At 38.5% G+C, this 27,758-nt stretch overlaps 1 protein-coding gene across 7 annotated transcripts in view; it reads left to right on the top strand.

The window, feature by feature from the left end:
* MECOM (MDS1 and EVI1 complex locus) overlaps window positions 1-27,758 on the top strand; it is a 616,769-nt gene that overhangs the window by 361,785 nt on the left and 227,226 nt on the right. The gene's annotated exons all lie outside the window — the stretch shown is intronic.

The following is a 27,758-nucleotide window of genomic DNA, read 5'->3' as shown; positions in this document are numbered from 1 at the left end:
GGGTTTTCTTTACCTGCAAAAATGATTGCTAAAACGTTTTATTACCATAATATCAAACAAGTTAAAAATTAAAATTTGTATTTACTTGTAATACAAATAATGTGAAAATAGCATATCTGAAACTTTTATTCAACAAATAATTTACTTTTCATTGCTTAGGGTAGTGGTGTTGGTGTTTAGTTTTGGAATCCAGCCTTGAAATTAAGAAGAGATCAAATTGGGGAAGGATGTCAACCAAGCAACTGATCAAACAGAAATTCCCCTATCTCCCTAATGTTTATTGTGCGTAATTACTATGTCTCTATCCTTTTATTTATCCTATATTTTATTTCATTCCTAAAATATAGTGGCTATTTTCTCCTTCTTGTTGGCTTGGCCAATCACAGCTATTTGCAGCTTCGACATGGTGCAGTTGATGGGGTTGACAGGTCACCCCTCTGTATCTCTTGTCCCTCCACACCCCTCCCCATCATGTGTAACTTTCTCAAAACTTTCTCTTTTTTTGGCTTCAGCCAATCCTGATGAATAGTTGATGTAGATGTGCTTTATTATAAACATGTATGATTTGTAGGCAGACCTTTATATTCTTCTGAACACTTTTGGTGGTCAGACATAAAGGAAAAGGATATTGTTAATTTAAATTTCATAAAGTGAAATGCTATGTTTTTGTTAGAACATCATATTTTTCTAGAAAACTTTCTTTTGTTAAAAATTATTTCTCTTTTAATGCTGTGCTGTTTTTTCTTCCCTAGTTGTTTGAATTATAATGGCATTCCTTCCTAAATTTATCCACTGTCACTGCATGCATGGGTTACCGTAGATTTGGTTAATTTGTTTTGCCAGTGAAATTAACTTACCACTAAGTACTGAATCTGAATTATTTAAGACAAAATATAATTAAAGCATAGGCAACCAATAAATGCACTAATGAATAAGCATTGTTTACCGTGTGTATGTGACATTTCACAAATGTAAAATGTCTATTTAAATTTTTATCATTTTTTGAAATACTGAATATGAATGTAAATTCACATGAAATGTCCCATATCGTACTGATGCTTCTGTAAGATATGGGTATCTGTGTATATATGAGTATGTAGTAAAGTTGATTGTATTTTTCCCTTATATTGTGTAAACCATGTACATACCAGGACAATTTTATACATGTTATATCCCTTCCTCTTGCATGCTCATTAATCACTGAGCACTAATAACACATTTTTTTTTTTGTCATGGTACAACAAATATTCTGGCTCTGACTCTCGTTCTGGCTCATTTACATTGGCCTGCCTGTCAGTTCAAAGCTTCAGGGAATTAATATTACAAGATTAAAAAGTGAAGTCCCTTAAACATCCCATCTTATAAACTTGTGGTTAGTTTTGCAGGGAGAAAAAAAAAATAAGCCTTCGAAGGGCAAGGACTTTCAACTTTCTTGGCCAAGATTTCCCCTTTCCTTCTTCCCTCCTTTTCCCTGAATAATGAAAGTCCCAGACTCTCTAGGACAAGGTCCTACCTATGTACTAGTAATGTAACTTTTTTAGGAGTTTCCCCCTGAGGGATGTGTGGTTAAACTGTGATGAACTTCTGCAGTATTTTGGATGCCGCTTCCCTTTAGTTTGCCTTTGATTTGCACTTTTTATCTATTTTAGGATAAGAGTCTGTAGAAACACCTCAATAATCCTTTTAAAAAAATAAAATAAAAAAGAAACATTTTCCACAGCCATCTGGTTCCTATGTAAATGTATGCAGTGGCTCTGGAGCCATCCAAATCCCAGTACACATCACACTTGCTCACTGACTCTTTTTTGGAGAATCAGAAGAAGAATCAAAAGCCTCTTTGAGGATTACAGAAAAGGAATTCCACATGTGTTAGTGTGTGCATGTATAGGCAATTTATTTTAGAGAAAAGCTCCACTAAAATCAAATGAATATAATCTAAACATGCTTTTAAAAGATTAAAATAAAAAGAGAGATGTATCTCGAAAGCCCTTTGAATTTTTATAGTAGGGTCAATTTATGTGGTTCATCCTATGTATTTTGAGATCGATCTTAAGTGGGACTTACAATAAATGATGTGTTTAAGATTTCTATAGTCTTCCAGTGTGTTATGACACTTATGAAACTATAAGAAACACTCACAGTAAGCTATTCCTGCCTTCTATTATCATTCTGCTATAAGTTATTTCTGTAGATATATTGTTTTCAAGTTTTTATTATATAAATCCTCTTTATTGTCTTTTCATGGGGATGATAATTAATACTTTTATGGCTGTGGTATATTACAAGTATCTTTATATATAACATTAGAGTTCATATTCAAAACCACTGTATTAGGTAAGTATGGTTCCCAGTTTTTAGGTGAGAAAAAACTAGGTTCAGAGAGTCAAAACCCAGACAATCAGTAAGTGGTAAAGTTGGGAGCTTAAAGTAACAATATTTTTAGATTGCCTTTTCTCTTTATTAACTTTATGGCCAATGATAATTTGTAAGCCTCAGTTTTCTCATTTGCAAAATGAGATTAATATCTATATCTTGGTGTTAGTAGTATAAGGATTAAATGTAATGCATAGTTAGGATGTTTGTACAGTGTCTAGAACATAATAAACAGGGTGAGGTAGTAGTTATTATCATTGATAGTATTATTAGAGGCAGAAGTAATAACATTTGTGGTGGCATAATAATCAACATCATTATCAAAATTTACCTATACTTTAGCTGTAAATATATAGGTAAATGAACACTACAATTGTCATCTATAGCTCTATAACTTACATATATTTCTATATAGAGAGAAATATGTATTTATATAAATTTAGGGTCTGTGCCTAAGAGGATAAAATGAAAGCTTTATTATCCAAGTTCAGTAAAATGTCTTTTTTATAATGGAAGATATTACTTAAATGAAAATGTCACTTATTTTGGTAATATGAAGTTTCTTTTCTGCAGATTACATTTATTTTATTGTTTTGGAAAAAGGTCAAAATCAAGAAGAAAAATATGGATTGCTCTAGGCCTTTATAAAAAAAACACAGGAAAACTTATTTTGCTTAACCATTTCAGATGTCCGTGCAGATTTCCACAGAATCGGATGCTGGAAGAGATGGCTATAATCTATCATCAGTTTATTGTTATTAGCTCTTTTTTAGTCTTTCAGACACAGACTGATGGAAATATTATATTTAATGATTTTTTTTCCTGTGAATTCTATTGTGGAACTCAGTCACAAGTTTGAACTAGGTGTCATTATGTTTTCAAATAATAGTTATCTGAGCTCCAAGCAGATTCTTTCCTCTACTTGCAAAGCCTTTCCCTCTTCTTTGTCCAGTTAATTCCTAATCACCCTTAAAAATTCCACCTATAGGATAGGTGTGGTGGCTTATGCCTGAAATCCCAGCACTTAGGGAGGCCAAGGTTGGAGAATCACTTGAGCCTAGGAGTTCCAGACCAGCCCAGGCAACATAGTGAGACCCCATCTCTTCAAAAAATTAAAAAAATTAGCTGGTCATGGTGGCAGATACCTTCAGTCTCAGCTACTCGGGAGGCTGAGGTGGGAGGATCGCTTAAGCCTGGGAGGTTGAGGCTACAGTGAGCTGCGTTTGCACCACTGCACTCCAGCCTGTGCAACAGAGAGAAACCCCACCTAAAAAAAAAATAAAAATCCACCTACCCATCCCCTTTTTAAGAAAGTCTTCTTTACTCTTGAAATAGATTTAGATATTTCTTTTGCTGACACACAAAACACTTTGTGGATACCTCTATTATGGCCCTTGCCATGCTGTATGGTAATCTGCTTACTTCTCTACCTCCTCACTTGGTTCTTACAGGTAGACACATTTTCTTACTCAGCTTTCAATGCTCATTGGCATATTGTACACAATTTAAAATGCTCATGGGATGAGTGGGTAGTAGTGCTTTAACAGTTTCCCCTGTAACCAGAATTTTTGCAGAATTCTAATCTAAAATAATTTTCTCTTAAAAATATTGCAGTGGAACTCCTCTTTGTCACCCGTTTATATAAGGAAATATTGGGGCAGGGTAGGTTATAAACACCAACTTTACTATGAACAAGAAGTGGCTCAGTAGGCCAAATACAAACTGGACAGAGTGAGCTTAGATGGCTTCATTCAGTGGGATTCCAACAGCTCTCCAGAATTAAGAAAGCGTCTTGGTGCCCTAGAAAAGGATGCTCAAATGGTTCAGTTTTGCACACAGACAAACAGGCACTTGCTTGCCCATACTCTCCACATAGTTTTGAAGGTAACAATATTCCAGGTATTTTGACACTTTCCCTTTGGTTAATGGACAAAAGCAGCTTCCGAAATTGAAGTATTACAGGAAAATTCTAATCGTGATCTGACTCAGCAATTGAATATAGCATATGGCATAATTTCTGGGCCACCTGATAGACTGACTTCAATTTTTTTTTAATCATTAGAATGCAGCATTGTAATTAATTTTTTTCACAACTCAAGTATAATAAGATGAATCTCCAATTTTTAAAAAAGCTAATGTTTCCCAAGCCTAAAAAAAGAGAAGTGTGTATGTTTTTAAAGATAACCTATGTGCATATTCATCAGTATGTTTCTATATTGATGTAAATAACATTTTTTTTTTTACTTCGGAATGGGTAGCATCACCAGAGGGCATTCCGTGCAAAACTCAGGATACTAGTTAAGGAGCTAACAATAACTACCAGTAGGTTCCGTACAGTATTTTGAACAGTAAAAGATCTTGTTCTAAAGTCAGAGACTCAGATATAAATAGCCTCAAGTCTCATGTTTTGTATTAACATGGTTAGATAATAATTCCATGAAATATTTTGGAAGCTCTGGCAATCATGTCTCCAGGCATCACGTACAGCAGTTCTCTATCTTATAAGCGAACAGGAGGTTGACCTTGTTTTCCAATACAACTGAAGTTGGGAGTGAGGCCCCATAGTCCTAACGTTTTCATTTAGAAGGTGGACATTACTGAAAGAAAGCTACCAGACACTAGTAGAAAAAACTGCATCAGCTCTTTCTACAACATTTAATTCATATTACATTCAGTGCTCTAATAATTTTTGTTCCTACACACTATACTTTCATAGACATTGGTTAAATGCCTATCAAATTTAAGTATATTTTAACAAACTAATAGCTTCCTTTTCCATAATAGAATGTTTTAAAACACTTACATGGTGCGGAGTAATTTAGTTCAGTTATATGATGACAAGACTAAACAAACTTTCTCTAGAGTTCTGGGTTTTTCATTTCGTTACTTTGCACTGAGCAAGCAAATGGAGATGAGCTATGAAATTTTAGGACTTTGCCTTGAAACACGATCTAGTTGACTTATAAAATCTGAGATGTTGACAAAATGTGCAGTCAATATCCAAATAAATGCAGTTACTTCATTTTATGTCAACGGAGAAGGTGAAAAGTGCAACTTAACTGGCTTGGTAAGATTGGAAGGAGGGGCTGGGAACATACAAGAGACAACAAAGAGATAGTTGGTAAGATTTAGTGGCTTGCTTCATCAGGGGTGGTGAGAAGGCAGTGTGACAAAGTTCAGTCGGGTCAAACAAAGTGCAGAAACTTCCTCATAGACACTGAAAGGAGGGTGTAGCATGGAAACAAAATGCTCAAATGTTGTAATCTTGGGACAGCTAAAATGATAGTCAGTGTGCTGCTTCTGTCTAATCCTGCTGTTGCTTTTGATTCAGGAAGTAGAGAAATCACCTTATCTCTCATGTACCAGGATGATATAATTAAAATAGGACATGCTTTTGAAGTGAAGTATTTAAGGGCTTCAAAGAAGGTGTGGAGTGTTATAGGATCAGCATATGTCTCCTTCTCAAAGGCAGTTATGAGGACACATTTATTTAACAAAGACATCCTTTTGAAAGAGGAACTGCCTCGGTAATGATAGAGTGTGTATGTAATGTCTATCAAATTATATACATTGCCAAAGATATACACAGTTTACTCTCTGACCTAGATCTTGGCAAAAAGAGAGGTCAATGGTTTTATGCTTTTTGTTTTGTTTTGTTTTTGTTTGAGACGCAGTCTCACTCTGTCACCCAGGCTGGAGTGCAATGGTGTGGTCTTGGCTCACTGCAACCTCTGCCTCCCAGGTTCAAGCAATTCTCCTGCCTCAGCTTCCCGAGTAACTGAGACTACAGTCATGTGCCACCATACCCGGCTAATTTTTGTATTTTTAGTACAGACAGGGTTTCACTATGTTGGCCAGGCTGGTCTTGAACTCCTGACCTCGTGACCCACCCGCCTTGGCCTCCCAAAGTGTTGGGATTACAGGCTTGAGCCACCATGCCCAGTCAGCTAATTTTTAATTTTTATTTTTTTACTTCTATGAAAAAAATGTCATCCATTTGGCAAAAAGATACATAATTTTCATTATGTTCCCAAATCAAGCTATACTAGCACATTACCATAAATGCAAACAACTAAATAATTTTTCTTTTGCAAGGTAGAGCATTTGTTTCAGATGAACTGATGTCTGTGATTTTGCATATATGGCTATTTGGCAAGCCTTTCGTATCTGACCCTATAGTTGACTTTGGAATTGGCTTACTTTAACCATGATGGATGTACCAAAAGATTTATTTTTGTCATCTAAGAGTTGAGTCCTAGGCTATTGGGAGCATAAAACTGTTTATTGAAAGTAGGCTTGGCAAAACTTTGCTTTCAAATAATCTTCCAGAAGCTCATCTAATTTTGCTAATTAGAAGGAGATAAAATACACCCACATTGTCCTTTACAATGACTTGAACCCTCTGCCCTTCCTTGATGATAATAGTATTAAACACATGTGTATTTATTGCATTGAATATTAATTAACATGAACTGAAAAGAGAGAATTCTGTTACATACCCAAACATATTCATGAAATTAATATTTAATTTCACACAAGTAGTTTCATGCCCCTTTACAAGTGGTAAAAATAACAAAGGCAACATGATGTTTAACTTGCTGATCTACAAAAAAATGTTTAAATAGACTCCGATTATTGAAGCCTGATTTTAATAAATAATTCAAGAATGAAAGAACGGTCATTTCTGTGGGAAGCAAAAGGAGACCATTCAACTAGTACTGACCTTGTCACTGAAAATTAAGTTCTTTCTCTGAATCCAAAAATCAAAGCTTAAAATGCCACTCTCTCCATAATATTTCATTAACTTTTCAAAATGAAATACCTATTGATTAGATTTTCTTTCAGATAATAAATTCTACATGTCTAATCTGTCATTTCAATTACAGTATTTACTTGTACACAAGGAAAATGTTTTTACATCTGAAATTAATATACTTTTTCTAAATAATATACTGTAAGGGTTCAGGCGGCATAATGTTTTGTTTCTTTGAATAGAATATTCAGAGTGCATCTATCCTTTCTCTTCTAATGTTTTGCCTGTGTTGTTTTCTGCCTAGAAGGCTCTCCTCTCTCTTTGTCCCCTGGATCCTTAACAAGATCCTAGTTATCTCCAAAGCCTAGTTCAAGTGTTGCCTCCACCGAGAGGCTTCCTTGAGCTTTTTTTCTAAAGCAGGATAATCCCTCCTCTTTCTCTGGGTTCCACAGCCCTGTTGACACACACCTTTGGTGTGGCCCTTATTGTGCCATATTACCTCTGCCCTAGGCTGGCTTCTAAGCCTTTTATGGCTCATCTTTGTCATATTGCTATATCTAGTGCCTAGCCCAGTGGCAGGCACACAGGGTTGTTGAATTTAGTGCTACACATTATGGAAGCTGAAATGTTTGTTTTGACCCTTTGGTTTCTATTTCTGCTCTGTAGAAATCAATGCAACTTCATCTTTTAATAGTTTACATGAGGTATCTCACATCTGGCAACTATCACCCCCAGACCCAATCATAAATAACATTCAAAGTTATTTTACTTCCTTTATTAAAGGGGAGCTGAAAGGAGCAGCAGACTTTGTCGGCCAACTTCTAGAAAGGAAATAAAGGCCACTCAGACATCAGAAGATTGTATATGTTAGTTGATACACTGCGTTCAGTGTTCTTAAAGGATCAAACACCAAGTTAGGATTGAACTCAATTTTCCATCTTCTTCAACAGTGTCTAAGTTAAGAATCAAAGTTTGTTGGTGTTAGGATGCTTTAAAGTAGAATGTCTTGGGGCTTCACATGCCCTTCAGACACATTTATCCTAAACTATTCAACAGTGCTAAATTTACCCTTTATGAAGGGGACAACTTGAACTATTTAATGCACCTTAAAAAGTGGTGGTGAGAGGTCGATATTTTTCAGTTGTTATGTTATGGCCTTTATTCAGTATTTCTGAATCATCTCACAGATAGAAACGCTTGCAAACATTCATTGGGAATTTGGCTACCAGAATAGTAACCCACTGGCCGAAGCCCACCTCATCCAGTTTCCAGTGGTTGCTAGAAAGATATTCCAGTGACTGTCTAACAGCAAAAACAAGCGGACCTGTAGCTGTGCTCCTGTTATGTGAATGGTGTGCTCCGCACTGTCCACCTTGGGGTGCTTCTGTGCACCTCTGGGCCCAAAACTCAGTGAAAACTGTTCACTATTCATAAGGGGGTTCACAAACCCATGCTAGGTTGGACTCCATAATCTGGTTTTGATCATCCTAGATTTAGTACTCTGCTGCCTGGAAAATATGAGCTGTGAGTAGTGTGAAGAGCTGTTACTGTAGGACCCACAGTTTGCAAGGTAACTTCAATCTGTACCAGGTGTGACTTGATTTTGCTGGGATGAGGGAGTTGGCAGAGAAGGGAGGAGGGTGGTAGAGAAGAGGCTGTGGAAATGCCCTCAGTAAAAAGTACCCAGAGTTGAATCTTCTAGCTGTCAGAACAAGTTCTTCCTGGCAAACTGCGTTAATGGCATGAGCCCCAGCCCACTGTCCTCAGTCTCTTCCTGCACTGGTAGGAGGAAAGTTGGTTCGAAGTTTCTGTTATGCTCAGTAATGAGGCAGAACCAGGTGACACGGAAGATAGTGAACCAGGGGAGGGAGAATCCGAGGATCTGCACTGAGTCCCTTTCTTCTAGTCTTTTGCTGGGACTTTGGCACATTGCCGAAATTCTCAGAAGGTCAGTTTGTTCCTTTGTCAAATAATAATTAAATCTCCCCTCTACCCAGAGAGTTTCCTAAATGAACTTTTGAAAGATTTTGTCTATGAAAATATTTCAAAACCTGTAAAAAATGTTTTTGACAAGACAGATGTGAAAGTATGCAGCAGAGAATGTGTGTTTGAAATCCTCCAGCCACGAAGATGATTTTCTTAAAGGAGAAGTGTGTATCTCCCATCCTCATACTCTGACTATCCCTATACTTCTGACAACTTCTAGGCATTGATTTCTGTGGACACAACCTTGGTCAGTACACCAGAGTGTGCTTGGTTTCCTCATCGGTAAACTGGGGACAATAATACCCACCTCCCAGGGTTATTGTGAGGATGAAACAAAGCAACCTGTGTGAGCACAGAGCACTATGGGAGTTCGCTGAATGTTAGTTCCACACTCCTTCCTCTCCACCCCCATGCCCCTACTCTGGTGAAATAAAATCCTCCTTGTATAACTCAGGAAGCCCCAGGAACACATTCCTGCAAGCCATGGAGGAAAGAAATACTTCCCTGTGTCCTTTAGGAGAGAGCGGGGCTTCGGCTGGTCTGATGTCATAGCTGTGCTCCTGGCTGCCTTTTGGTCAGAAGAACTGTTAGTGTGCTGAAAAATAGCCAAGGAGGCCTTTTTTCTCTGCATGGGAAAGAAGACATTTTTGTCCATCCTCCAAGTCTTCCTTGCACAGATTACTGTCAAACCCAAGCACTTTATTTATAAAAATGCCAACATACTCTGATTATTTGGCGAATAACCATGCTGCTGTCAGTGTAGAAACAGCACATAGAGTATAAAAACAATCTCCATTTTTATCATGCCTGTCACAGCTGGGAGGCTGTGGAACAAGGATGCATTGTTTGAGGGAAGGACTGTAGAGGCAACATTCAGGTCCTTTGGTGGCCTCCTGGGCAGAAAGACTGTGGTCACATTTGGTAAACTGTTACATGTTCTTTTACTGAAAAACATCAGGCTTGCCATAAATTAGTTTCTGGTTCAATATTGAGATCTTGACATACTGTTGCTTTTAGATAAGCATTCCCTGGCCTGCCTGCTGTCTGCCTCTCTCTCCTCTAATTCATAGGCCTTCCAAATGCCTACGTGCTTCCATGGAACAGGAAGACAGACCCAGTGGCTGTGCAACCAAAGGAAATCCATCATTCACTGATGAATTTCTAATGACTTCATAGTTTACTACCACATGTAACTCCCAAATAAAGCCTCTGGAAGGGAAACACACACCCAATACTGGGGGAAGGAGGGGTGAAGAAGTGATGGCCCTTTACTCAGCACTGGTTTCTGACCTCCTCAAGCTGGTTCCTTCTGGGGTCAAGGTAGATCCTAGGGAGGATAACCCTCTTGGTTTCAGTAACAGTTGTGAAGCATATGTGTGAGTGTATATGATGACTCTGCATGTCTGAGGTCTAACAGATTGGTCGCAGGATATTGCATGTTTTCCCTGGAAAACCATTTCTTTTTTTTCCTAAAATGTGTTTCATCATTGTGTGAGCTGCTGCTGCTTCTTCTTCTTCTTCTTCTTCTTCTTCTTCTTCTTCTTCTTCTTCTTCTTCTTCTTTTTCTTCTTCTTTTTTGAACCAGAGTCTCTCTCTGTTACCCAGGCTGGAGTGCAGTGGTGCAATGTCAGCTCACTGCAAACTCCGCCCCACCGGGATCAAGCGATTCTCTTGCCTCAGCCTCCTGAGTAGCTGGGATTACAGGTGTGCACCACCATGCCTGGCTAATTTTTATATTTTTAGTAGAGACAGGGTTTTGCAGTATTGGCCTGGCTGATCTTGAACTCCTGACCTCAGGTGATATGCCTGCCTCAGCCTCCCAAAGTTCTGGGATTACAGGCATGAACCACTGTGCCTGGCCTTGTATGAGCTTCTCAATGGATGAATTGGTATCATTTACCTTTAGTAGGTATTCATTGGCATTTGCTGTCTTTGAGATTTTTGTTTTTTCTTTTTACAGTGGTGAACACTCCAGGAAGAATTTACTGTATAGTCCTTCACTCCTCCAAGAGTAAACTTTATTAAATTGTTCAGTTGGTTCCACCCTGATAAATCTTGGTCAGGCTTGGGAAAAATGTTTTCATGTGATTTTTAATGAAGGAGTTCTTTACACCTAGAGCCTATTGAGAGATTAGTGAGCTGCCATGGAGGTCACGTGAATATGGAGACTAAAGTGGTATACAAAAGACAAAGCCCTAGAGCCTCTATGTGAATGAATAAAATAAAATTGGGTGTTAGCCCTTGCACCTAGTTCCCAATCTGGCCAAATAGGTGTTATCTTTATACCTCTATTGGCAAGTTCCATCACATCTCAGTCAAAAATAAAGAAGAAAAATATTTGGGTCTAGATAACATTGTGGGGTTAGAAATATTCTCAGTACCACCTAAGTGGAAGCACACACGAGATTCAGTTAATTCTCATGCTAAATCCAAGTGTCATATCACACCACCAGAAATTCAAGTATCTTCTTATAGTTCAGAAATAAATGATGGTGTCGACAGGGGGTGCCACATGTGAAGAAACCAATATTATTTTTTAAGATTATGTAAGCAAAGCTGGAGATACATGGAAAAACTGTGTGTCCTTCAATAATCCCAGCTCTCGAAGGACAGCCTCAGAAACTGGAAAAAAAATCACTTCAGTGGCTCCCTGTGTTCTTCAGAAAGAAATCCCGTTTCATTAGTTTGATATTTAATTAGGACAGCAACCATGAGTAGTGTCTTTCCTCTTTCCTTTCCAAAAATATCTCTTCCACTGTCTTCTCTAGTGCCATGTCTCATGTTTTGGTAAAACTCATCGTACCTTGTATCTGTACTGTTGTTCATGTTTGACCTCCTCCCTTAAGTGTTAAGCAAGTCCTCCCTGACCACCCTCGTCCCACCCTTCCTCCACAAAACCACATAGGTCCACATTCCATCTTCCTGAAGAGTCACTGCCCCACTCTTCTAGGCTTTGCTTAGCTGCCTTCTCTTCTGAGACACATTTTCTGATCAGATTGAACCAGTTAAACCAGATTGAAACTCTTTTGTATTTTTTTTTTTTTTTTTTTGGAGATGGAGTCTCGCTCTGTCACCCAGACTGGAGTGCAGTGGCACAATCTCAGCTCACTGCAACCTCCACCTTCCGGGATTCAAGTGATTCTCCTGCCTCAGCCTCCCAAGTAGCTGGGACTAAAGGTGCGTGCCACCATGCCCAGTTAATTTTGGTATTTATAGTGAAGACTGGGTTTCACTGTGTTAGCCAGGATGGTCTCGATCTCTGGACCTCATGATCCACCTCCTTCCGCCTCCCAAAGTGCTGGGATTACAGGCATGAGCCACCTTACCCGACCCACTCTTTTGTATTCTAACAGCACTTTTCCTACCCACTTAGCATTTCACAATATACTTTTAATATAGCAGTTTATATTTTTTTTTGTCCAATAAGTTTTACTTCTTGAGCATAGACTACATCTTTCCAGTGTCTTAGGTATGAAAGTTCATGGAATTACATTAGAGCGGTGGCCTTCCTATCCTGGCATGGCTGTACTTAGCAACAGGAAGCACACCAGCTTTGAAGCACAGAACCATTGCCAAATCCCCTCATGAAGACCCTAGGTTATTTTCTGGCAAGTTATTAGCCCCTCTGAGCCTCAGCTTTCTCATCCAGTTACTGGCAGTTCATTTATAAAATATATTCTAGCACAGAACCTAGAAAGTAATATATGCTCACAAAAGGGCGGCTTTTTCCTATCACGGGCTCAGAATTTCTTAGCTTATGTCTTTTTGTAATAACAAAGCAAAAACAAAAAACACAATAAAACAATTCTCTACAGTGTTGCTCAAAATGTCAAAATAAAGATGTGACCAATAAAAGAGAAAGAAAATACAGTTTCATTTAACTGAACTACAATATTGGCTATGCTTTTCAAAACATACTTGTCCCCTATTGAAATTCTAGGACATTTTCTTGAAAATATCATGGGTTCTTCCACTGGTGGACAATCCCATTCCCTTCCTTTTTACCTCTTATACCAGGATAATCAGTGCACTAAATTGTAAGCTCTCTGAAAATAGGGGGGTAATTGGCTTTAGATCTGTGTCTAGAAACTGGGAAAGGGTTAGTCTTAATTATCGTCTTCCCCTGACCAACTATACCTCTACTCAGATCCCTCTTTCTCCTCCCTCCTCAGGGAACTTACCTCATCAATTTTTCTTTCTCTCTGTACATATTAAACATCACTTTCTATCCCTTAGGATCACCAGACTTTCTGGTTGGCCTGTCCCAGTTTATTCCTATTGTGTCAGCATAAGTCGCATCCCCTTTTACCCTCAAAAATGTCTGGTTTGGATGATGTATGTTTCTCCTAATTACATCTGACCTTAACCTTTAACCATCCAAAAGCTCAAATTCTCCCATCCTAAAAATACCTAACAGGCACATACATTCTAAAATCTGCATCTAATCTCTTATTTTTCTCTCCTTCCCTTCATTGTCACACGTCTTAAAAGGATTGTCTACATCCATTTCTCCATTTCTTTGTCTACTATTATTTCTCTAGACAATTGTCTTATTTCTACTCTTCTTCTGAAGCTGCTCTGAGCAAAGTCACCTTATGACCTCTTACTTGTTAAATCCTTTGAACATATGAAGGGGTCTGGTTAGGTGATTTACAAGCTCCTTCTCCACCTCTAATAAGATGCTATACATTTGAAATATTTCTTGACTCTCATCTTGTTAACCAAGACAGTTAACTTGTTGAGGTTCTATCACCCATGTGTCCATAGTCATACCTTATCTCATTTAGTTCATACAGCCACCCTCTGAAGTAAGTATCATTTCCCCACTTTACACATAGTGCAGAAGAGAGATTGAATAACTTCCCCACTTTCTCACAGCTAATAATGATGGGGCTGATTCTACTTTCCAAGATAAACTCTGTTATTTTTCTACTACACTATTCTCTCTTCTTCCCAACAAATTGTTAACACCTGTTTCCATATGACCACTTCGTTATAGATACTAAAGAGTGCTGTGCTGATTTTTTTTTATTTTTTATTATACTTTAAGTTCTGGGATACATGTACAGAATGTGCAGGTTTGTTACATAGATATACACATGCCATGGTGGTTTGCTGCATCCATCAACCTGTCATCTATATTAGGTATTTCTCCTAATGTTATCCCTCCCTTAGCCCTCCACCCCACAACAGGCCCCAGTGTGTGATGTTCCCCTCCCTGTGTCCATGTGTTCTCATTGTTCAACTCCCACTTACGAGTGAGAACATGCAGTGTTTGATTTTCTGTTCTTGTGTTAGTTTGCTGAGAATAATGATTTCCAGCTTCATCCATGTCCTTGCAAAGGACATGAATTCTTCCTTTTTTATGGTTGCACAGTATTTCATGGTGTATATGTGCCACATTTTCTTTATCCAGTCTATCATTGATGGGCATTTGGGTTGGTTCTAAGTCTTTGCTATTGTGAATAGTGCTGCAATAAACATATGTGTGCAAGTGTCTTTTTTTTTTTTTTTTTTTGAGACAGAATCTTACTCTGTCACCCAGGCTGGAGTGCAGTGGCGCGATCTCAGTGCACTGCAACCTCTGCCTCCCAGGTTCAAGGGATTCTCTTGCCTCACCCCCCGAGTAGCTGGGATTACAGGTGCCCACCACCATGCCCAGCTACTTTTTGTATTTTTAATAGAGATGGAGTTTCACCATGTTGGCCATACTGGTCTCGAACTCCTGACCTCAGGTGATCCACCTACCTAGGCCTCCCAAAGTGCTGGGATTACAGGCATGAGCCATCGTGCCCAGCCGTGCGTGTGCCTTTATAGTAGAATGATTTATAATCCTTTGGGTATATACCTAGTAATGGGATTGCTGGGTCAAATGGTATTGCTGTTTCTAGATCCTTGAAGAATCACCACACTGTCTTCCACAATGGTTGAACTAATTTACACTCCCGTCAACAGTGTAAAAGCATTCTTATTTATCCACATCCTCTCCAGCATCTGTTGTTTCCTGACTTCTTAATAATTGCCATTCTACCTGGCATGAGATGGTATCATTGTGGTTTTGATTTACATTCCTCTAATGACCAATAATGATGAGCTTTTTTTCATATGTTTGTTGGCCGCATAAATATCTTTTGAGAAATGTCTGTTCATATCCTTTGTCCACTTTTTGATGGAGTTGTTTGTTTTTTACTTGTAAATTTGTTTAAGTTCCTTGTAGATTCCGGATATAGCCCTTAGTCAGATGGATAGTTTGCAAAAATTTTCTCCCATTCTGTAGGATGCCTGTTCACTCTGATGATAGTTTCTTTTGCTGTGCTGTAGCTCTTTAGTTTAATTAGATCCCATTTGTCTATTTCTGCTTTTGTTGCCATTGCTTTTGGTTTTTTAGTCATAAAGTCTTTGCCCATCCCTATGTCCTGAATGGTATTGCCTAGGTTTTCTTCTAGGGTTTTTATGGTTTTAGGTCTCATGTTTAAGTTTTTAATCCATCTTGAGTTAATTTTTGTATAAGGTGTAAGGAAGGGGTCCAGTTTCAGTTTTCTACATATGGCTTGCCAGTTTTTCCAACACCATTTATTAAATAGGGAATCCTTTCCACATTGCTTGTTTTTGTCAGGTTTATCAAAGATTAGATGGTTGTAGATATGTGGCGTTATTTCTGAGGCCTCTGTTCTGTTCCATTGTTCTATATATCTGTTTTGGTACCAGTACCATGCTGTTTTGGTTACTGTAGCCTTGTAGTATAGTTTGAAGTCAGGTAGCATGATGCCTCCAGCTTTGTTCTTTTTGCTTAGGATTGTCTTAGCTATACAGGCTCTTTTTTCTTCCACATGGCATTTAAAGTAGTTTTTTCTAATTCTGTGAGGAAAGTCAATGGTAGCTGATTTTTTAAATTGTGTAGGTTCTAAAAATTAGACCCACTAAGCATTAGTCACTGTCCTAGGAGTGGTGACAGTTGTGGATATTTAAACCAGAGATAAGGGAAGTAGCTGTTGCTATGTAAGCGGTGAGTTTCTGGATTTCAGTAAAATAAACCAGGATTTTGTTTCTTGAAGTAATTATACTCTGGAGAGAGAAAAGAAGGATGGAGACAATTATGAATGACCTTGCATCTCTGAGCTGTTGAGAACTTCTGGATCAGTGGCTGATGTTTTCATAGCCTTTTCAAGTGAAACCTTTCAGTGAAGTCTCAAGCCACAGACCACCAGTTGACAAAAGGATTTTTTTTTTTCAAGGATATTAGCCTTAACTTGAGTATCATATAATGATTGTCATATTAAAGAAAAAAACCTCCAGCCACATTTTTAAAGCTATTTAACGTTTCTGAAAACTCAGAGTTTTGAAACTTTTTAGTATCATTCAGTTCGTTTTGAGTGTTATCATTTCAGTGATTTGTTTAACTTTAAGGCGAGAATTGGCAGGGAGTTTCTATAAAACGAATACAACTCCTATAACAACCCTAAGCCAGTAATATTGCTGATACCACTCAAACCCTTATCCCTGGACTTAATTCCTCTGAGGACTGTAATAAGTGAAGAAAACTGTGGAATAAACTCTTTGTAAGGTCCCTCACGCTGGGAAATAGTTAAGCCCATTTCTGTATCTCTGGGATCATGCCCTTTTTGATCAAATTTACCAAGTATTTTGATTGCCAATATAATGAGAATTCTAAGGTAGACAGATGTAAATGAGGAATAATGGACAGGATTTTTTTTTTTTTTTTTTTAACTAATGACAACGTAGTAATGAAACTTGATTAAAAGTATATGTCTTTTGGCCGGATGCAGTGGCTCATGCCTATAATCCCTGCAATGTGGGAGGCCAAGGCATGCAGATCGCTTGAGCCTAGGAGTTCAAGACCAGCCTGGGCAACATGGCAAAACTCTGTCTCCACAAAATATAAGAAAATTAGCCAGATGTGGTGGCACATGCCTGTAATTCCCAACTACTTGGGAGGCTGAGGTGGGAGCATCATTTGAGCCTGGGGAGGTCAAGGCTGCCATGAGCTGTGATCATGCTACTGCACTCCAGTCTGCGTGACAGAATGAGACCCGGTCTTTAAAAAAGTATATATATTTTTAAGTGACAAATGTTTGACATATGTGAGTACATATGAGATCTGTCTGTGTGACATTTGTGCCCCTTATCTCATTTTACATAGCCATAGACACAATATAAAATCTACAAACTTTGTTGATATGACTGCCTCACTTTCAAATGCATCCTGAGAAATTTAAAATATTTTTGTAATGAAACTGTTTAGTATCTGTGTATTTTTGGCAAGCAGTTTGTAGATACTGTTCTTTTATTTAAGGCCACCACCTTTTTGCAAGATGTGAGAGGCTGTTTTAATCCTTCTGTGTTGTTTCTGAGTGTGTGTTTATTTGGCAACTTCATTATTTGAGTTGTCGAAAGAACAGAAGTTTGTAAATTATACAACACTAAACAGTGGATGCCATCCATGGCTTTTAGCCCAGGCCCTGTCAAATGGTTTTCTATTTTCTGGCCTGACCTTAAACATTATTGTGAATTACAGAAGCATTAGTATTCATCAATTTAAATCTATTGTTTTTTAATTAGTTTCTAAAACTCTAATTTTAATTAAGAAAACATGCTCTTGTTGAATATGTTGGTAAAATAATTATTGACCAAAGGACAAATAACTTTAGTCTTAAATATTTAGGTTCATATTTGACTTTACCTGTGTTAGGCAATTTTTTTATGTTATGGGGCTATGCCTTTATATAGCATCTAGTCATTACATTGGTGACATTACACCAATGTTGTACAATTTTGGTTAACTGGTAACATATATGGAATAGATATATGCCATCGCTAGATGATATTTGATTCCTTTATTATTACAAAGGAATACAGGAACTGCAAACTGATTTTAATTTGGCTCTATTTGGGTTTAGTGACAATGTGTTGGGATCCCATGGTACTGATTACTGTTGAGGCTGGAGGAAACTGTGGTAGTATATGGCCATAAATTTATTATTCCTGTTACGTACACTCCCAGAAAATGCTGTCCAAAGATGTAACATGCAAGGACACAAACTTTTAACTTTTTGATAACTTTTCTTCCAGCCACCAGTAAGATGGTTGAATTTGTCTCTTTCCCATCCTCCTTGCTGCTAAAGAAGGAGGCTAAACATCTCTAGGAAAGGTCTCTATCTGTGTACTTTGATTCTCAACTCATGAGCACAACTGCATTTTACAATGAATAAACAGATATATCCGAATGAAGTGTGAAAAGAGCCAAACAGGACAGTGTGAGACTTGGATGAGTGTCTGGGTCCCATCTGTTTCACGTTTAGGTCCCTGGGGTCAAGGACTACAGGGCTGATTTTGGTGGCTCCCCTGCCACCCTTTTCAGTTGCTCTCTGGACTTGGCCTGGGAGGATGGGAGATGTGGGAAAGCCCTGTCAGCTGGCTCAGAACCCACCCTATTCTGCATGCATGTCTGGATTGCAAAAGCAGCGTGGGTGGCTCTGGGTCTGAGGATCAACAATCTCACTCACTCTGAGGTCCTGGAAAGTTACTCAGGACCTCAATTTCCCCATCTGTAGAGTGAGGATAATAGTAGCTGTTAAGAGGAGTTGAAGGCATGGGAACTATATAGGGCCCTGCACAATGTTTTCCACATAATAGTTACTTAATACATGTGCCTGTTGTTGATCTTCATACATATTCATAAATATTTAGGAGAATAAGGGTTAACTACAAATATTCCAGAATCCTCCAGCTTCCTCATAGGAAATTCTTTTTTTTTTTTTGAGACGGAGTCTCGCTCTGTCGCCCGGGCTGGAGTGCAATGGCGCGATCTCGGCTCACTGCAAGCTCCGCCTCCCGGGTTCACACCATTCTCCTGCCTCAGCCTCCCGAGTAGCTGGGACTACAGGCGCCTGCCACCTCGCCCGGCTAGTTTTTTGTATTTTTAGTAGAGACGAGGTTTCACCGGGTTAGCCAGGATGGTCTCGATCTCCTGACCTCGTGATCCGCCCGCCTCGGCCTCCCAAAGTGCTGGGATTACAGGCTTGAGCCCTCATAGGAAATTCTAAACTTCCCTCAGCACTTTTTAAGTAAGAATATTGTTGCCTTAAAATTAATATCCCTTCCCTGTAATCTTCTTTTTGCCTTTTCCTCTCTATCAGTTTCTGCTGCTAATGCTTGCTTTTTTTCTCCCCATTTACTCTTCCCTAGTTCCCCTTCTGTCTCTGTTTTGTTCTCTTCTTTCTTTTCCCTTTTCTTCTTTTTCCCAATTTCCTTCTTGGGCATCTTGTATTGTCCTCTCTGCATTCTCTTCTTATTTCTTCTTCTCATACTTTTCTATCAAAAGGTAGTTGTGAGAATTACTAAGACAATGAAAATCAGTGTAAAAAAATTGGAAAGTTATTTTAACTAATTAAACAGTAATTTTAGTTAACTGGTGACATTGATGGTGTTACATTGGAGCAGAGCATGGACTAAGCAGAGACTGTGAACTATGCATGTGCTATAAATCCCCTTTCCTCTTAACTCATTCCATCTTTAGAGATAAATGATTGTGGATGACTGATGTTTGAGTTCATTTATTTGTTCATCTATAAAGAAGTGCTAAGTGTGTTCCAGGCATTGTGCAGCAATTTTGGAGGAAGACAATTACTGTGCAATATGGTCAATTCATTCTTGGTCCGTCATAGGAAGTGGTCAGTGAAATAATTGTGGAATTAATGGCCAAAGAAGATAAATGGCTGAATGGAGATGACCTTGTCAAGAAGACAAGGAAGGAGGAGGCTCTGGATGTTCTAGAAAAGTGTAGCTAATTGTATACAGCAGATCATATGGTATGAGAAGTGAGAAATAAGATGGGACTGGGTCCATAAGGAACCTTACATTCTGAATTTGTTGTTAGGTTAGGATGTAGTAGCATATAGACTCCAAAAGTTCTGTGACTTGATAAAATGGAAGTCTGTTTCTTGATCAGTGACTGGTCCTGTCAGTTATCCTGGTTCAGTTGTCTTAACTAGTTAGCTATAGTCCATCACTTACAACTACTCTTTGCATATATCCTCACCTCTCTTACTTCTCAATTGGCCATTTCCAAGCTCTAGTTTGATCTGATTCTCCACCTACTCTTCTTCTACACCTCTCTTAAAGAACCATTTTGTACCTTCTTCTATTTACCTTAACTTCTATACCTTTTCTCCTCTTCACTGTCAGCTGATAATAACCATATCTGTTATTTCACTGAGAAGCTAGACTAGGATGAGAATATCTACATGCCACATCACCAAATCAACCAAGCCTCCTGTATCTGTCCCCTCTTATTCTGCCTTTCCTTCTGTCACTCTGCCCTTGGTGTCCTTGCTCTAGTGTAAGGTGAATTTCCTTCCACGTACATGGGATCTCATTCTCTCTCACCTCCCGCAGACATCCTTCAGCTATTCTGCCCTGTCTCTATAGCATCATCTGATTTTCTCTCCTGCTCGGTATTTCCATTAGTGTATGAACACACTGTGCTATCTTCCATCTTCAAAAACAAATCTCACTAGACTCCACTTACCACTCCAGTTATTGCATTATTTTTCTGCTCCTCTTTAGAGCAAAACACTGCAATCTACACGTTCTCTTTTTCTCCCATCCTCATCTCACATCATCAAAGAGATTATCTTTTTAGGGCCATCGGTTACTGTCATGTTGCCAAATTCAATGGCCAATCCTCAGGCCTCATTTTACACTATTTACTTTAACAATTTGACGCAATTATTCATTTCTTTCTTTCTTTTTTGAAAAACTCTAGTTGCTTGAGTTCTTGCAAACCATTCACTTCTGATTCTCTCTTATTTCACTGGTTGTCTCAACTCGCTTTTGTGGTTAGTTGTCCTCTTTTCACCCTTTAAGTACGCAGAGGCTCAGTACTTAGATCTCTTTGCATCTCTCTTCACACTCATTTTCCAGGGCAGTGATCTTTCCAATGTCAGTTTCAAATGCCAGCCCTACTTGGATGACTCCTAAATCTCTATCTCTGTCCGAGACCTCTCCCTCTAATTCCACCTTTGGCGATCCAACTACCAGCTGACATCCCCACTTGGATGACTAACAGGCATCTCAATATTAACGTGTCAAGAACTGAACTTTTGGTTTTTCCTCTCTCCCCAGACCTGCTCCTCCTATTGTCCTCCTTATTCTATTAGGTGCTGAGATAAAAGAAAAAAAAAAAAAGGAGTCGGCCGGGCGCGGCAGCTCACGCCTGTAATCCCAGCATTTTGGGAGGCCGAGGCGGATGGATCACGAGGTCAGGAGATCGAAACCATCCTGGCTAATCCTGGCTATCACGGTGAAACCCAGTCTGTACTAAAAATAAAACTAAAAAAATAGCCGGACGTGGTGGCGGGCTCCTGTAGTCCCAGTTACTCACGAGGCTGAGGCAGGAGAATGGCGTGAACACGGGAGGCGGAGCTTGCAGTGAGCCGAGATCGCGCCACTGCACTACAGCCTGGGCAACAGAGTGAGGCTCCGTTTCAAAAAAAAAAAAAAAAAAAAAAATTGGAGTCATTCTTGCCTCTTCTCATTCTGTCACATCTACATCAAATTAATCATCAAATCACATCAATTTATTTATTAAAAATATAGTTAGTTCGTCATCTGCTTTTTGTCAATTGCACTACCCTGGTCAACATCACCATCATCTCTTGCTAAATGAAGGCAATGTACACTTGATTGGTCTCCTTGCTTCACCCTTTGTTGTGCCGTAATCTGTTCTCCATATTGCAACCAAGTTGACTGATTAAAAACATAAGTTAGTTCCAGACCCTCTAGTGGCGTCCCAACTCGGAGTCAAATGCGAAGTTCCTACCGTGCTCACAAGGCATCGCGTGGTCTGGGCCCAGCTCCTCTCTGACCTCATCTCTTATCACCTACTCCTGTGTAATCACCACAGTGGCCATCTTGCTTCTCAAACACTCCAAATAGTCACTACATCTAGGCCTCTGAGTATTATTTTTAAAAATTTGAACATTTCATCTTAAACCAAGGTATCAACTTTTTTTGAATCACAGGCCTTTTCCTCCTCATTTTTGGCCACCTGCAGAATTCATGAAGAAGGTCATGAGCTTGTCTTTTAGTAAAGTATTTCTTAGAGGACATTGCTCTCCATCCTTTTCCAGTTCCCATTTTAAAAAACTTAGAGAAACGTAACTTTTGAAAAACAGAAGTACAAAAAAAAAAAAAGTAAAATGTAAAAGAAACACTTTTTTTCTTTAAAGCTTTTGACTTGATCAAAAAGACCAGGAACCAGATGAAGCCATTTCCTGTATTATGTAAACTGTGTCTAAAGAAGAAATATGCTTGCACTGTACAGGAAAGCATGGTATTGTTTCTAGTGCCGTTTGACATTTCTTGCACTATAAAGCAATTGATATGTGCACTACAAGCTAATCATTTGGGGAAGTGTTTTTGATTTTGCTTAGATAGGTATATCATTCAAATTTTAAGACAGTTATTCAAAATTGGGGTATTTTCAGCTGTTTGTTTATTTTGAAAGAAAGTCCCATTTAAAGAAAGTATTATTGTAGTTGGCTATTTTGAACTATCCATGGTCTTTGTATAAACTCACTGAGTTTTTTTTTCTCTTATTGTATCACAGTGCAAATCTTATTATTCATTTTCCTGATAAATATTTTCCTTTCCTAAGGCGAAGCTGGAAATTTACTTGTACCAACTGACATAATTGAATATACTTATTATCCAGTGCTCAAAGCTCTCTGATGTGCTAGTCATGCCCAAGAACTCAATACTGTGACCTTTTTAAAGAGTCATTGTGAAGAACAGCATCAGAGCATGATATAACTGCCACAGCCATGGTTAGCAAAAATGTAATACCTGTTTTCCCAAGGCTTTCGTGTTTGGATATTACTGTATCTTCTCAATCGGATGTCTCCCTTTGTAATTTAATTTATCATTTAGTTGGTAATTTTGTTGTGTCTACTACATGCAGGACCCTGGGATAGAGGTCATGTAAAGAAGCATAGGCTCTGAACCTACTCTCAAGCAGTCTAAAATCCTTTTAGGAAAACAAGCTGTGAGAAAGAACACAGCTATGTCTGTTAGGAAGAAAAAGAGAAGTACTTAAGATTTAAAAGGGGAACAGGTCATTGCATGTGTGTATGTGTATGTGTGTGTGCACATCATAACTAATTAATGCCGAGGAGACTGTAGATCAATTATTAACTGATTATGGAAAAGGCATTGAAACGAATACAGAAGCGCCAAATAATTGTTAGTGTAGGTTTCTGAACAAGAGTGACAACAATAGATACACACCCCAAAATCAAAACAAACGACCAAAACCTTGCTAGGCAATTCTCTAGGAAATCACTAAACAGCATCATAATGACTTTCCAGAATGAATGGGACTTTCCAAAATGCCTATGGTAATTTGAAGGATTAACCTGTTTGATGACACAATTTGTTATGAAACTATTAGGTTGAGACACATGAAATAGCCACTTTGTGAGTCATAAAGGACTGAGTATCAGCGATTTCATAAAATCAACTGAATATAAATGATCTGAAGAAGGCAGAGACAGTGTGTTTTTACTTTATACCTCAGGCCTAACACATGAATCACATATAGTATGTGCTCAGCCTGTGTTTATGGACTGAATGTTGAATGTGTATGAATATGTGAAATGTGAAAAAGAATTATGGATTTTTTTCTAATTGAGAAAAAAAGTCTTTAATCTTATAAAGACACAATGTTATTGGAAAATTAATTGCAAAATGGCTCAAGGAAATTGTGTGCTTTGGTTATTTTTAGAAGTTACAGAGAGTTAAGGAGCACTAGGTATTAACAGTTTGTCAATGAATAGAAAAAGGGAAAAGGGTCTGAGGCCATACTTGTCCTGCATTTGAATCACCTCTTCCCCTGGCCCTAATGTGTACTATGCTAGAATGTTCGGTTTTGCCCCTGGTGATCACAATAACTGCTTCTAAGGCACTTCATAGCATTACACATCCTGACAGGGTCTGCAGACATCATCCAGGCAACACTCTCGCTTTACAGGTGAGGAAACTGAGGTTCGTGGTGGCGATATGAATTTGCCTCAGTGTTAGTCATGTGGTAGCACAATGGGAAGCAAGACTCAAGTTCCTGACTCTCCGTTAGTGCTTTATCTCTTACACTGTGATGCTTCAACAGGAATTACCCCAAACTGTGATATAGGTGGTTATATGAGCTTAAGAGAAGAGTTGAGGCAGATATGGAAATAAAGCCTATTCCGGTATTTGTAATGAAAAGCTCTAAAAATCCTAATAATAAAGAGAAGATATGTTTCCTTTTTAGGTTACGTCCCACAGCTTTCTTTTTCCCTCTGTATGTAATTGTCACTGATTTCCAGTTGAAGTTAATTTTTGGAAGACAGGACTGAAAAAAAAAGTGGGCATATGATGATATTAGTAGTTTATGCCTGATTGTGAATATTATTCATATATCTTGAATGAGTTTATTCAATCTCTGATAATTTTTATAAGATAAAAATATGCAAATATACATTTGCATACTCACATTGACTTCTGAGATTGTTTTACCATTTTTTAAATTTAAGCTTGCATATGTCATAGAAACCATTTAGGCTTTTTTTTTTTTATCAAAAGAATGTACTGCTGCTTGTTTAAAATAGTGTTACTCAGAATTCCTTTCATATCCTTTTTTCTTTTAGATCTTGCATGTTTATGGAGTCCGGTTTCAGGGGAATTCCTTTGGTAGTCTTCATTGAACGTCAGCAAAATATATTATTTTTGGCTTCTGTCCTGATTAACCCAGACGTTTTAATGTGTGTTATGATGGGTTATGTGATGGATAGTCACCTGTACCCTGTGATCAGCTAAAACTTGGCCACTTGAGTTAAACCTTAGTGGTGGAATGTCATAATTTCCCATCTTTTGTTTGATTAATGCTTCCTTTTGATATCTGAAAGGGAAATGTCTGGAAGTGTCCATCGATGTACAGTCACACTCAGGATGAGAAGGAAGACATGTCTTTTATGGGGAGAGAATTCAGTTGATTATAACAAGCTCACTCAGGGCAAAGCATCAGACACTCCTTTTTTTTTAAAAGGAAAGAAGAAATAAACAGTTTGCTCACCCTTAGAAGTGTTTTTTTCCTAACATTTTATTGACTTAAATGCCTTTATTTGGATAAAAAATAATATCATGTGCAAGAGAATGAACAAAATTCTTAAGTGGTGATTGACAAAGAAATTTTGTTACAATGTATGAAGTTATATGCAGTGGCTTTAAATTTATAAATGTATTGTAAGATATCATGTCAAAATATGTAATTCTTATTTGCCCTTTATTTTTGAACAGTAGATAGAATATTTATTATGCCTAGAGCAGCCCTTGTGTACAAAACCATGCCATTCTTTAAGACATAGAATTATTTAAGAACCTTACCTTCTCACTTTTTTGGAGAGAGGGAGTTCCTTATAACTCCTAACTTATATAATATGTTTCACTGTATCTGTAAATATAAATATTCAGGAAATGTTTAATTACATTCCCAATGTTTACATAGATAGTGTTAATTGATTCACTTTATTGAATATTTATTGAGCACCTTTTCTAAGTAACTTGGTGTACCAGCAGCATAATAGTAAAATACATAGATCCAGCACTTGCTCTCCTGGAGTTTATCATCTAGTAAAACAGACAATTAGGGAACAAGTCAAAACATTTACGTATAATTACAACTTGTAATCAGTTTGCTTCATAAGTAGTGGAGGAGAATCTACCTTGCTGTGAAATGGCAGTGAGGGAGGGGACCAGGAGAATATAGAGGAAAGGGGAAGAGTAGCCTAAATAAATTAAATAGTGTAGGTAAATACTTGAATCAGGAAAAAATTTGGTTAATTCATGAGACCAAAGAAAGCGAGAGGAGTAGAACACCATGAATAGGGAGAATAGTGAAAGCAAATGAGAGTGGAGAAGTAGCAGGATCTGGCCCAGCTAGCCTCAGTGGCCACGATAAGATATTTGTATCTTATTCAAATTGCTATGGAGCATCAGAACCTAGGAGCAATGGTTCCCTATAGGAGTGGGAGGGAACTAGGTAGATGGAAAACAAGGATGGTAGGGAGGCTTTCCACTGTTTATCTTTTTATACTATTTGTTTATTTAGAAACATTTGAATGTTTACCTATTAGTAGCTTTAAATTTTAAAAAGTTAACAGGAAGCCATTTACACTTATAAGTGAGGATGTATCTTAACATGATGCTGCATTTATTTTTATTTATTTATTCTTTTGTGATGAGGCCTTGCCCTGTTGCTCAGACAGGAGTGCGGTGGCATGATCACAGCTTGCTGCAGTGTTGACCTTCTGGGCTCAAGCAATCCTCTCATCTCAGCCTCCCAAGTAGCCAGGACCACAGGCACATGCCACCACACCCTGCTAATTTTTGGTAGAGACAGGGTCTCACCTTGTTGTTCAGGCTGGTCTCAAATTCCTGGGCTCAAGTGATCCTCCCACCTCAGTACTGGGATTACAGGCATGAGCCTATACAATGATTCTGTTTTTAAATGATTACTTTGGTATTTGTGTGGAGAAGCGATTGAATGGGGCAATTCTAGGGGGGTGATGATGCAGTTATAACTAGAGTGATGGTAATAGATTGCAAAGGGGGTTATTTAAGATTTATTTGGAGGGAGAAAGAAAGTCTAAGAATTATGGACGTTAGGAGTAAAGGAATGTGAGGGAAACTAGGGTAATTGTTTGATCAATGGAACCATGCCCAATGATATGAAATATCAGGAGATAAATCAGTTTGGAATGGATAAATCTGAAATTTTGTTGTATAAATGGTAAACTTGGCATGGCTGTTAAATTCCAAATAGGTGCTATCAAGTGGACAGTTGGATATGTGAGACTGCACCTAAGGAAGTGGTCTGGGTTGGAGATAAGAGTTTGGGAGTCATTAACTTCCACATGATACTTAAAGCTGTGATAGTGGAAGGGACCCCCTGCAGGGTAAGGAGGAGAAGAAGGCAAAAGACTGAGTGCTAGGCCTTGCCCACACTTTGAGGCGGAGAAAGAAGAAACCGTTTAGGAAGATAGACATATACAGCAAGAGCAGCAGGAGGAAAACCAGGACAGTGAGGTGTCTCAGAGTCTGCGCGTGTTTCAAGAAGAATGAAAATCCAGGGGGCTCTAGTTCTAGTCTGAATTTTCGCTCTTGTCACCCAGGCTGGAGTGCGATGGCACGATCTCTGCTCACTGCAACCTTTGCCTCCCGGGTTCAAGTGGTTCTCCTGCCTCAGCCTCCTGAGAAGCTGGGATTACAGGTGCTCAACACCACATCCAGCTAATTTTTGTATTTTTCGTAGAGACAGGGTTTCACCACATTGACCAGGCTGGTCTCAAACTCCTGACCTCAGGTGATCCATACACCTTGGCCTCCCAAAGTGCTGGGATTACAGGAGTGAGTCACTGAGCCCAGCCATGGGTTCTGCCACTTCTTTCTATTTTATATGTCATCGAATTTCTTGGAAGTTTTCATTTTTCATCTGCTGAATGGGATGAATCTGTCTTATCTATCACACAGGCTTGAGATGAGCAATGTTGAGAATATCAGTTGAATTAATATTTTCTTAGTATATATTAAT

Source organism: Trachypithecus francoisi, unplaced genomic scaffold, assembly GCF_009764315.1.
Source record: "Trachypithecus francoisi isolate TF-2019V2 unplaced genomic scaffold, Tfra_2.0 Lachesis_group0, whole genome shotgun sequence".
NCBI classification, from domain to species: Eukaryota; Metazoa; Chordata; class Mammalia; order Primates; family Cercopithecidae; genus Trachypithecus; species Trachypithecus francoisi.
This window is presented reverse-complemented; position numbering and strand designations above follow the sequence as displayed.